This window comes from Anas platyrhynchos, chromosome 1 (genome assembly GCF_047663525.1).
Source record: "Anas platyrhynchos isolate ZD024472 breed Pekin duck chromosome 1, IASCAAS_PekinDuck_T2T, whole genome shotgun sequence".
Taxonomy (NCBI): Eukaryota; Metazoa; Chordata; class Aves; order Anseriformes; family Anatidae; genus Anas; species Anas platyrhynchos.
In genome coordinates, this window is record NC_092587.1 from 67328948 (window position 1) to 67341622 (window position 12675).

A 12675-nucleotide genomic window follows, 5' to 3' on the forward strand; every position below is an offset into this window, starting at 1 on the left:
AAACTTGTTGTTCATTTCCAATCATTTAGAAAACTGGTTAAGGTAATATATTTACCAAAATGTTACGGAAGACATGATTTTGTCAGCAGAACTTTTATTACTTGTATTGCTAGTTGTTACTGTTAATACTTAGGAAAGATAATTCATAATATTTAGGAGTTTAATTTAAAATTGAAGTAGGATTTTTAACGTCCTGCAGACAAACTGTGTCATCAAAGGACACGAATGCCTTCTAACCACCAAATTTTACTACACTGACCTGAATTGTGAGATGTACTTGGCAACTTCTACTGCTTTGTTACTGTAGCTTGTAAGCCCAATAATTGCAAAGGGTGTGTATTACACACAATATTTATAATTCCGCCCTTTCAAAACAGGAAGACCATCATGTGATCTACTCTAACCACAAGCATAGCATGAATAAAGACCTTCAATAAGTAATTTCCACATTAAGCCCATAATTGTTGCGTATTGATATAGTCAGTTATTGCGGAATTCAGCGAGAACCATTCTGTGGATGAGAAAAAAATTAACAAATACTTTATAATATGATTTCAGAAATATTCTGTGATGATGAATTAAGTGTTCAATAAGAGAGTAGATAGAGCTCGTGTTATTGGTAAATTTGGTATGAAAATCAATGTTCAAAGCCCTGAAAATACTACTTTCCTCTGCAAGGAGAAAAAGAACAGACTCTACAGCCTGCATAGTCAACAGGATTTGCCTTGGAATGGTAAATGACAGAAAACTGGTCTTATAATTTACCACCAGAATTTGTAAATTTCATTCTATCCCTTTCCTCAGTGTGAAACATAATTGGAAAGAATCCAATGCATGCTTTAAATAATAATAATAATAATAGCAATAATAGCAATAATAGTAATAGCAATAGCAATAGCAATAGCAATAGCAATAGCAATAGCAATAGCAATAGCAATAGTAATGCAGCTAGTAAAAAGAGCCATATATTCAGTTCACTACTCATTTTGATACTGTCACTGAAATATTCTGGTTTCCATTGCCCTTGAAAGGTAGCAGTGCATGACAGAGTTTAATGTTGAAATCTTCAGGATCCTCAGGCCTTAAAATGTGTGTTGATACTCAAGCTCTTCCATGTTTCCTCATCTAAGATCCCACCAAAATATACTAAAACAAGAATTCCTGTGTGTAGACCTGTTTCCAGGATTGGGGCCTTTTTTGTTAAACATTCTAAAGGCCTGGAGAAGATTTGGAAGACAAAGCTGGAATAGTTCAAAGAAGCTGCTGCTACAGCTGTTAGAGATAAAATACAACAAGCACATGCTATATCGGTCATACACCATCCTGAGGGCAAGCTACCGGCCTAGCAATTGTACAATGAATATGGTCTTGCATATAAATGAAAATCATTTAATGATACAGAGAAAAACAGTGAGGACCATTGTTTCCAGATAATTTATACAGATATCTAAGCATTCTTCTTATTCTTATTCTTATTCTTATTCTTATTCTTATTCTTATTCTTATTCTTATTCTTATTCTTATTCTTTATTATTATTATTATTATTATTATTATTATTATTATTATTATTATTTAAGAATTGAATTCTCAGGAGATTTGTGAAAGTTGACTGTCAGGTCAAAGGCTAGTGCTTTATCCATTTAATCATTCATCCATACTTGATTAATAGACTTTTTAAACAGAGTCATATATTAATAATGTAGGCTTTAACTGGGCATCTCGATCAAAGAGCAGATTTTAGAAGTTGATTGGTTTGTATCCTCTAGGCTTGTGATAAATGTCTAGAGATTTCTTGTAGTCATTTTTTTCTTGTCATTTTTTCATTCTGATATTCATTTCTTTCTTCAACATTGTCACATGAATATTTAAAACAAGAAATATAATCAGTTCAGTGCTTTTCCTCCTATGCCAGGCTCATAAAGAGAATAGCTGTCATTCAATGCAAAACCTCTTTATTACAATATTTAAGCGTTGTCTGTTTTACCTTGATTGTTGGGGAGCATGAGCTGAAAATCTTATATGCATCAATAGGCTTATGAATTTAATACCATTCCATAGATTTCAGGGTAAGGAAGATTAAGGAGAAGAAAACTTCTTAAAGTTGTGGAGTTAATAATTAGAGGAGGTAGAAAATATTCAGCAAAATGATTCTTGATGAAAAATGCTGTCTTATTCAGATTTAAATATTTCTTGGAATATGTCAGTGATCAGGAAATTCAGGTATATCCGGTTAAATTATTTCAAATTACAGTCTTTCATTATTGTTGTTTAGAGATAGCTTTTTATGTCCAAATCTTAATTACTTCAAAAGTCAAAATACGAGGAGGGATTACTTCTATTGAAAGTAAATACTGCAACTAAGCTAAATATTTTTGAAATTTTTTAATGAACATTTTTTTTTTTAACTTTTTGTTACAACTTGGAACAAAATCAGCACTCAGTGAATGAGTAATTCCTGTTCCAAGCTTCCTGTAGCATTCCTATTAGCAACAGTAGTACACTTATTTATGATGTAAAATTCCATATCTTAAAGGCCTAAACAAAAATAAGCACTTTTCTAATGCCCTGAGCTTCAAAGATCAGTGAAAACTGATTCTGAAGCAAAGCAAGCTGACTTATCTGGTGTTACTCAGACGTGAATAATCGCCTTTCATGCCTAATTCATAGTGTATCTCTCTGCTGCCAGTTCTGTATTTATAGCATCTACAAAAAGTTCCAATGATACCTAAAGCACTTCCAAGCAGTCCTCTCCCATATAAGCTGTGGATTTAAAGAGATCACAGTGCCCTGCTTTGCACAGTGTTGTTTCTGGTCCAGTTCCACCAGCCCCGTGCACTTGGAGCTGCTGATGGTGTTGCTGTTCAGCTTGAAACTCAGCATGAGATAGATGCCAGAAAGGGATAAAATAGAGCTTCGTTTCTGACCACACACACACAAGACAAAGTAATTCCTTGATCTGGAATAGAAACGGTGTTCCACATAATTGTATAGGTGTACTCTTCAGGAGCAATGTTTCTTCTCACCATCGTTTATGATGCTGTGGGGTCTGGAGATCCTTGAACTCATCAGAGTAAACAACTTCCTGAAGGATCCAGTTACGCTACTGCAAATCTTAATTGCCATTTGCAGAATGCACCTTCTGCTTGAATTTAGCATAATAAAACTGGGAGTTTCTGATGCAGTTACTTTGTATTGTTGATGTTATCCTGCTGTCACTGATTTCTGTAAGGAATACAGACATTGCCATCACCCTGTACAGTCTCCTTTCTTCTCTCCCGTGGTTTGGACGTAATAGTTACTGGCTATCAGTCCAAGTTGTGTGTTGTGTCATGCACTGAAGGGGCATGATACATGTATATGAGGCTTTTGGTGTACAGAAAGATTTAAGGCTTGGGAGCCTGTAGAAAAGTTCTGCATTGCTGATCAGGAAAAGAAGTGCAGCAAGGGTGTGAGGGATAAGTGTTCCTGTAAGCATACTTATGATAAAATGCCAATTGTGATAAGGTACTCTGGACTGAGATAACATCATGGGGTGGATCCTGGAGGTCCTAAAAGCTTACTCTAAATATTGTCACTGTCTCTTCGTTCCTGCAGTGTGGTAGTTCTCTATATTCAGGAATGGCAGAAGCAGAACTATTCCGTTCTTCAAATCACTCCTCAAGGTAATGGAAACTAAAGGTTGCTTGACAGTTGATCCATCTATTCACAGTAGATGAACTGTGTTTTCTGAATTGTTGGAGTCTCATCATAGTAGCTTCTGCTATTTGAATGTTGTTGGCAGGCAGACCAAACCAAAAACTGTTCCTAAGGGTCATTGACTTTAGCAGAGAGTTTAAGATCTGCATTTTTTGTGTATTAAATGTTGCCTTCACAGACAGAAAGTCTCTATACCAGTGGGGGTGAGTGTAGAGATGCAAGAAAATAATATTTTTTAATGCTGCTGTATATTTACAAGTATATTTGTACATGAAAGTGGAGATTTGCATTCCTTCAGGAGCAGAGGCCCAAGTTTCCTCTGTTTTAATCAGGACATGTGTGTATATATACTTATATTAATGACAGTTTAGTTATAGTATAAAAGTTTCACTATGTACATGTATTTGAGTTGATTACATTGTTTCCTGGCTTCTTTTTTCATTTTAATTCATCAAACATAATGTTGCATGGATGCAGTTATCCCACTTAATTAGGGTAGCTTGTAAACGTTATTATGTTCACAGAGTTATCCATTCCTTTTCTATGTCCATCCACAGATTTCTGATAAGGTCCTTCATCTGATCCCTGCAGAGAAGTTTGTTTAATTGTTTCTGATGTTCTGGTTATTCTAATGAGTTGTTTTGTGCTTAATTAAAATTAAATTTGAGGAATGAAAAAGACACCTGTCCTTCTACACTTTACCTTATTTAATGGTTATGGTGGCAGCATGACTATTTTACTTTACTTTGTGAAGAATAGATTTCTAAATAGAGAAGGTATTTTTAATTGTCCTCTGAGTTTTCTTATCTACTCTTCTGCTCTTGCCTTTCTTTTGTTTGTTTCTCTTATGTGGACAAATGGATTTTTACCTCTCCTCACACAAATAAACTGTTCTTCTTTTCACCCTCAATGAATGTTTCCCCTGGTCTTTTGTCACACTGAGGATGGACATTTCTATCCCATGCTGGCTTCTCTTTTGATAACAGCTTAGGGAACACAGAATATTTCTTCCATGAGATCTTTTTGTCCCATTAAATTCATCTTCCTCCCCCGAAGCTAGCTGCTTGGCAGCTGTGCTGCAAGAAACACATGAGCTATTTAGATGGATGATATCGACATCTTCTGCTTCCTTAGGGATTATAGCAAGCTACCTTTCAATGATCCATAGTTAGCTTTGGTTTCTCTACTAATTCAGTCCTGTATGACTGAGGGGATATTCTGTGAGTGCCACAGGCAGAAACTGCAGACAGCTGAGTTTTGAAAGCCAAGGGGGCCAAACAAAATCTTATCCCTGGTACAGTAGATGCTTCTGCCAGAGGAAAAAAATGAGGAAAATATTAAGTCACATGAGTCCTGTCAAGTCTACAAAGTCTGTGGTAATAGTGAGAAGGGAGCCTGGGGCAAACTGCAAGAGAGAAAGCAAAAAACACTCGCTACTGACCATTTGGGTTTCATAGCTGCTGTTGCTGTTAATCCGGCAGCATTAGGATTTCTTTCAGATACTGCTAGAAGCAATAGAGTTGACACATAACTTCCGTAATGGAACAGCACTAACTGACAAACAGCAAAGTCTGCTCAAACTGTGAATGGTGGGTGACCCACTGCATTTAGCAGTTCTACAAGAAACATCCAAGGTGATATCGCAGCTTGCCTCTTTTTTTTTTTTTTTTTTAATTTCGTTTTTTTCCACCTACCACAAGGAATTAAAAAAAATTAAAAAAAAAAAAAAAAAAAAGAAAAAGTATGAGTATGAGTACATGCATATGTGTGAGAGAGGAAGATGTGTTTTTTCAGGCCCATGCACTGAAAATAAGTTGGCAGGCAGAGCAGTGAGGGTTCTTCTTTCAGAAACATCAGAGGTATTTCCAGTCAGTGACTATTTAAGTGTCAAGACAACATATCCCAGATAACAGGAGAGAAGGGACATACCCATAAGCCTGTGCTTCTTTGGAAATATATATATATATATATAAAGAGAGAGAGAGAGAGAGCGGGAGATCTTAAAAATAGAAATGGAAAACTTTACTTTTAAAATTTTTTGAAAGTTCTAGGGACATTTTGGTGAAATTGGTTTTGTCGATTTTTTTTTTTCATGATGATACAATAGTAGGAATATGATCAGATGATGTAGGTGGCAAAAGAGCTTCCACCCTCTTTGTTGATACTCTGAGTTGTATTTGAATTGGGGATGGCAAAACTGCTTTTGCCCTCTTGTCCTAAAGTAGACCCCGTAAAAAACTATGAAGAGCTCCTGGGGACCTTTCCTTTTGTCAGACAAACACTTGTCAAGCCTGAGATTTATTTATTTTTTTAAATGGGAAAAAAAATAATAAATATATTAAACAGGGCATGTTTTCCAACTAGAGCAGTTTTAATAAAAATAACCTTGTCTCCACAAAAGATTTCATCCGCATCTCTCAGTGCAATGTACAATAAATATTCAACACTTTTTTGATTCCAGAGCTCTTAGTTTAAACTGGTCCCTCAAAAGTTGGATCTACTTTGCAGACAATTTATACAGTTCAGTTAAAACCATTGTTTCATGTTCTAAATTGTGAAAACAATAGTCTTCACATTTCTTTCATAATCTTATCCATCTTCAAGCCACCACGAATAGACTCCTTGACCTAAGGTGCAGCATACAGGGCTTAGAGGGAGAGGAGAAACTATTGTTTTCCTGTTTCATTTCTTTACATTGGTGTGTTCTTTTCAATTCTGCTTCTAGATGACCAAAAGTATAGGATTGTCTTTTTTTTTTTTTTTTAATAAAAAAAGGATAATAAACACTTAAAGCTAGAACAAAGCTTGATTGTCTATGTGTTCAATAGCAAGAAACAAATCTAGGTTTAGTTAAATGTTTCTAAATCTTCATTGTTATTGTCATAGTAGCTTTACATTCATTTGGGCATTGGACTGTATATGTGTTGCCAACATAGTTTGTATCTTAAAAAGCAAAGGAGACCTGCATTTACAGGAAAAGCTGTATGGTTGCATAAGCAAAATTTTAAAAATATAGATGGGTAAAAAATTCTGTTATAAGGGTTTTGGAGCTTGTCAGAGACGCTTAATGGAAGTTTTTTGCTGTTTAGATGGAAAGGTATAATATGACTTTAGCTGTTAGGCATATCCTAAGGCCTTTGGAATAGAAAGCCTAGTCTGTAATAAGACAGTTGTCAGAGATGAAGTTGCTGATAATAGAGTATTCCCTATATTAAGAAAAATAAGACTTAAAAGCTGTGAATGGTCCTCAGGAAAATTGCCTGGTCATATGGAGAAGCTTGAAGGACTTTTGCTTTTCAGATGAATGAAGAAAGTTCAACTTCAAACACTGTTAGGGAGTTCAAAGTCTGTTTACTGAATTGCAGTATCCCTGTCCTCCTCTTTATGGAAAGGTTGTGTTTTTAAGATTTAATTTTAGCAAGAAACAGGGAATTCTATAAACTGGATTAAATAACGAAGTCTGAATTTTTCAGCTAAAACAAATGGTTTTAATATTTTAAACAAAATGGGTGCATGTATGCAAAATGTGATAATATTTCTGAAGAGCTGAGCAGACATAATCAAGCAAGTGGTAGTTCATTTCCCAGATGAGCTATGAAGTATCCTCTGTTATGGTGCAGCTGTTTGCAGCAGAGGAGCGAACTAGAGCTCCTCCCTGGTGACAGAGCTGTAGGCTGCAGTTTTGATGTTCTGTGATGGAAAGGATTTTCTGAGGCCATGAGAGCTGGTGTCTCATTCAGAGTGAAGTCAGACGGATGGTTCCTATGCACTTAAAAGATCAGCCAATGTCTGTTGATAAAGTGAAGAGGCACAGACTTTTCAGAAAAGAAAAGAGAAAAGTGTGATAAGTTCAGCAGCTGAATAACCTCAGTAACATAAGAATTTAGTAGAGTTGGTAATTTCTGCCATTGTTACAGTAGAGTTCATAAATAATAAACTGGAAGGACATAGCCAAGGGTGAAAAGTTTGCTTTGGATCTCTTTTATAGAACTTACATAATCATGATTATATAGGTGTAATTAGATTGATGAATATCCTTACGGTATCAGTTTGTATGTCTGTAGAATCAAGGAAAACACCATTTCAAGGGTATTTTACTGGGTTTGACATACATATTGCATATATCCACCTGCAAAGCCTTAGTTAATGAGAGCATAATTCTGTAAAGAAATATAAAAATGTGATTGATGTGCCATATTCCTGTTGCATTCATGTCACATTTTTGCATTGTCTACTTATACCTTTTAGGTCTGGTGCTTTGTAGACTTTGGTTGTGCCTGATGAAAAACTGAGAACCGCTCCATTCAATGAGATATCAGTCCAGTTTCTAACTACAGAGCCCAAGATACAGAATATTTTTTACTATTACTAGGACTAATAATAATGTTACAGGTCCCCAAACTGAATTTTACCCAGAGTAGTAATGTGCTAGATCTTTCTGTAGCAAATACTTTGTCAACTATGCAGTTATCAGAATTTCAGTTATTTTTGAGACTCATGTTATAATCATTATTGGATGCTTGTTAATACTCAGAATTACAAGACCATAATTAAAATGAAACTTGAAAGAATCAGGGATGAATATTACCTCTTAAAGGAAGGAGGAGACAGTTGTCTATAGTATAGCTGCACACATATCTATCTATAGACATTACTCAGTGTATACTTATGACTCCTCTTTCTCCTTCTCCTTCTCCTTCTCCTTCTCCTTCTCCTTCTCCTTCTCCTTCTCCTTCTCCTTCTCCTTCTCCTTCTCCTTCTCCTTCTCCTTCTCCTTCTCCTTCTCCTTCTCCTTCTCCTTCTCCTTCTCCTTCTCCTTCTCCTTCTCCTTCTCCTTCTCCTTCTCCTTCTCCTTCTTTCTTCTTCTCCTTCTCCTTCTCCTTCTCCTCCTCCTCCTCCTCCTCCTTCTCCTCTCCTTCTCCTCTCCTTCTCCTCTCCCTCTCCCTCTCCCTCTCCCTCTCCCTCTCCCTCTCCCTCTCCCTCTCCCTCTCCCTCTCCCTCTCCCTCTCCCTCTCCCTCTCCCTCTCCCTCTCCCTCTCCCTCTCCCTCTCCCCTTTCTTTCTCTCTCTTTCTCTCTTCCTCTTCCTTTCTTTCTCTCTTCCTCTTTTTTCTCTCTATCTCTTCCTATTTCTTCCCCTTTCCCTCTTTCTTTTCCCCTCCCCTTTCCCCCTCCCCTTTCCCCCTCTCCTTCCCCTTCCCCTTCCCCTTCCCCTTCCCCTTCCCCTTCCCCTTCCCCTTCCCCTTCCCCTTCGTCTCTTCTTTCTCTTTCTCTTCTTTCTCTTCTCACTGTATATATCAATACATCATATACTTTTTCCACCATGTCTCCATTTAGAAAGTAACATCTTACCTCAAAATCTAACTGTTGTCTTCTGCTCTTTCACTGACAAAGAGTGAATCAAGGTCATCTCTTTAGTGCTCAGCAATTCGTTAAATATTCCAAGGGTTGAAATATCCACATCTGCATATTTCCTTTTTTACTTTTATGTAGTAAATGATGCACCATATACTGAAGTTTTGATGTGGATGACTGTGATACATATCTTAAATATACTCTTAATTACATAGAAATAAAAATTAAAAAATCAACTGCTAACCATTTTGTATAAATTCAGAAGTGTTTCCTGGCATCAAGAGCATGACTTTGGCTTTGCAGTGTTTCACAGTTGTGAAAAAAAAAACACACCACAGTTATATTTTTATGTGATGACCCAGTAGATAATTATCCCCTACATACAGAGGACTACTATTGAATTTGTTGGTGGGGATTTTGTGAAAAGTCTCAACCCTTTGAGTTAATGCAACTTCACGTATTTGTTGATTTTGCAAACCTGTTTTTAAACAGGTCTGTCAAGAAAAACACATTTATGTAAGTATTCAAAATTACTTTAATACAATAAAATCAGTATTAATGAACGAAACAGTATCTTTGCAAATGGCAGTTAGGGGCCATGTTCACATCTTACTGGAATTATAAAATATGATATATTCATTAGGAGCTGCAGAGTATCAAAACAGTGACCCGATTTCCATCAGAAGTCATCCAGAGGCCTTTCTTTTCACAGTTTGACCCTTCAAGTGTCTGTTGAGCTGCTATCTTCAAGCAAGTTATTGTTTTCAACTATTGCCCTGACATTCAGTATACTATTCAATTTACATGGCTGATAACAGGAAGGAAAATAAAATATGATGTTTCATCCACAAGTCACTGAAAGGTCATCAACCTATGAATTTGGGAGAATGGTGTTAATTATATTAATGAGGCAGATGATGCTGGATATGAGGCCTCCTGCTTGGGGAATTAAGCGTAACCCAAGAACACTGTTTAGTGTCAAGCAGTTACACAATTGATAGATACTTTCATCTAAATAATAAAGTAATTTGAGTAACAGCAGAAAATTTTGTAATACATTTTATAAACACACTAGCATTTTTGCATCAGTAGAGACAAAAAACAGGCAGAGAACTTTCACTGTAAAACAGCCTGTCAGAATTCAGGCAGAAGGGCAGCTGTTCAAAACTCTGGAAGTTGTGAAAAATGTTGAGCATGGGTTGTAGTTTCAGCTCACTAAAATTTGAAAGGAGCATGGGTAGACTCTTTTTTAGCCTAGAAATGACCTGGAAGTTAACTTTAAAATGTAGAAATAAATATATTGTAGGAGATGTGTAAATACTGTAGGAGAAATGACATCATGTAAAATAAAAATATCTGCAAAGAAAATAAACCGTGTTCTGTACATCATGAACAGGCAAAGTATATTATCAGTGTTCTGCTTACTTTAAAGAAACAATAGATGGCAGGAAATCCTACCATGAAGTATGAGGGATATTACAGACAACTAAGATGAAGTAGCTTTTGGGAAATCTCATGTACTAAAATAAAACGAATATACATATATATGTATTAAATCTGATTTAAAATGAACATTGTTCATTCATATTGTGAAAAGAGAACATCTTTCAGGAATAGCTAATGAAAAATTGGAAAAAGGTAAATATATTCCCATTACATTGCTGCACTGGTTTTCTTACAGGCATGGGAATTTGAACTATATGTGGTGCAATGGTGCAATTGTGGACTTTCTTAACTTTGTTATTTGACTCCTCCATCTGCAATTTTTTATTTTATTTTATTTTATTTTATTTTATTTTATTTTATTTTATTTTATTTTATTTTATTTTATTTTATTTTATTTTATGCCTAGAACCACTGCACAAGGAAAATTAAACTAATCCTGATAGCTACCCCATCAAGATATTTGGTTATTTTTTCCTCTCTAAAAGCCCGTATTCCTCCACTCATATGGTCACAGGAAAATGCAAATAAGCCTTTTTAAAAAAGACTTGATATCTTTCAGGCTAAAGCATTTAGTTAACTCCTGAGTATCGAATGCTTGGAAATGATACGGATCAGCGTCTGAAAATAAGGTGGTATTGTTTGGCATAGGGAACAAAAAGAAGAAATTAAATCTACTACAGTAGCATTTTGTTTGCTTGCTTGCTTTTTTACCTCTTGTAAATTCAGTAGCTAGGGATAAGTAGATGACTGTTGTCTTTGTCATGACCTCAAAATACCTAGAAATGCACAAAATTGAGTGGCAGAGGCAGATTTCATTATTTCTATTTTGAATGGGTAGATAGTAGATACTGCAGCCTGAAGAGGAAACCTGAGGTAAACCAGAGGCCATCTCAACAGTCTAAATGAACAAAATTTCCCTAAAATCAACAGTCTTGTTAGTTTACTCTGGCTATAAATACAGTTCCACGTGGAAAAATTTGGCTCCTAATGTCCCTTGAGGATTTGCATAAAGGGTCAAGTTGAAATTTCAGCTTGTTTTCTGAGACAGCAAGCATATGATACTTTTTATTTATTTATTTATTTATTTTAGGAATAGTAATAAAAACGTTGAATAGGTACTCACAAAGCAATTATATGACCTTAATTCACAGAGACAGTGTTTTGTTTTATTACAGACTCCACAAAACCAGTAACTTTTAGTAGTCAGTATTGGACTATGTTAGGAGTGTTAAGAATTTTGAATAAAAAGCTTTGTAAGAAATGTCAATTGTTATTAGGGATATTCTTTTGATATTTTAAGTTTTGCTTAATACAATATGGGACAAAAATTTTGAAAAATGGCATCTGCTGTCATAAATCTTGGGGATTCCTCTAAGAGATACTACCATGAAGAATAAGAAGCTCACCTTACAAAGTCATCATATCAAGAAAAAAAAAAAAAAATCAAAGTTTTTCATGACATTCAATCACAGTTTCTGTTCCATATGGGAGAAAAAGAAGCAGAGATGACTGATAATTTCTGTAATAATTCTTAATAATTCCAAGAGGCAGAAGGACAGATAATAATATAACATATTGTTGTACTAAGCTGCTCTTCCTCCCTTGCTTTTTAGATTTGACCATTGTGTTCTGTCTATTGCAGATAATCTGTCAGGTCAACAATATCAATAGTTTTTATTACAGAAAGCAGATTTTATCAGCACCCTATCTGTCCATTTAATTAGAAATGTGGTATTGCTGTTAAGCTTAAGAACTTTGAGGAGGAAAAAGAAAAACAACACTTTTCAGGGTTCTTAAAGAGGTCTAGCATTTCCAACAGGAGAAAGGTGAAAATGTCTTTAGGAAGCTGTATGCAAGCTAAGCATAATTTATGGAAAACTGTAATATTAGCTCAATTACTTTTACATTGTACTGTGAGATGACTGCAAATTGGTGTATTTCAGTTTGTTTCAGGAGTAAATGCATTTTCAGCAGCTGAAATTTGTCTCTCATTGGCCTCTTATAAAAACCTCTGATGGTACCTGGGTTTTAGCAGGTGTTACAAAGGGTGGATGAGCGGAGATCAGCCAATATATAAAGGACATAAAACTATTAGTGTCCAAAGGAGGGTAACAGAGATGATGAAGGGTCTAGAAGAGATGTGTGAGGAGTGGCTGTAATAATTTGGTTTGTTCAGCCC

At 35.6% G+C, this 12675-nt stretch overlaps 1 long non-coding RNA gene across 1 annotated transcript in view; it reads left to right on the forward strand.

Moving 5' to 3' along the window:
• Positions 1-3574: 3574 nt before the first annotated feature.
• LOC119714552 (uncharacterized) overlaps positions 3575-12675 on the forward strand; it is a 53799-nt gene continuing 44698 nt past the window's right edge. The window contains exon 1 of the long non-coding RNA XR_005261855.2: positions 3575-3663. This is a non-coding gene — a long non-coding RNA (uncharacterized lncRNA). The remainder of the gene's footprint in view (positions 3664-12675) is intronic.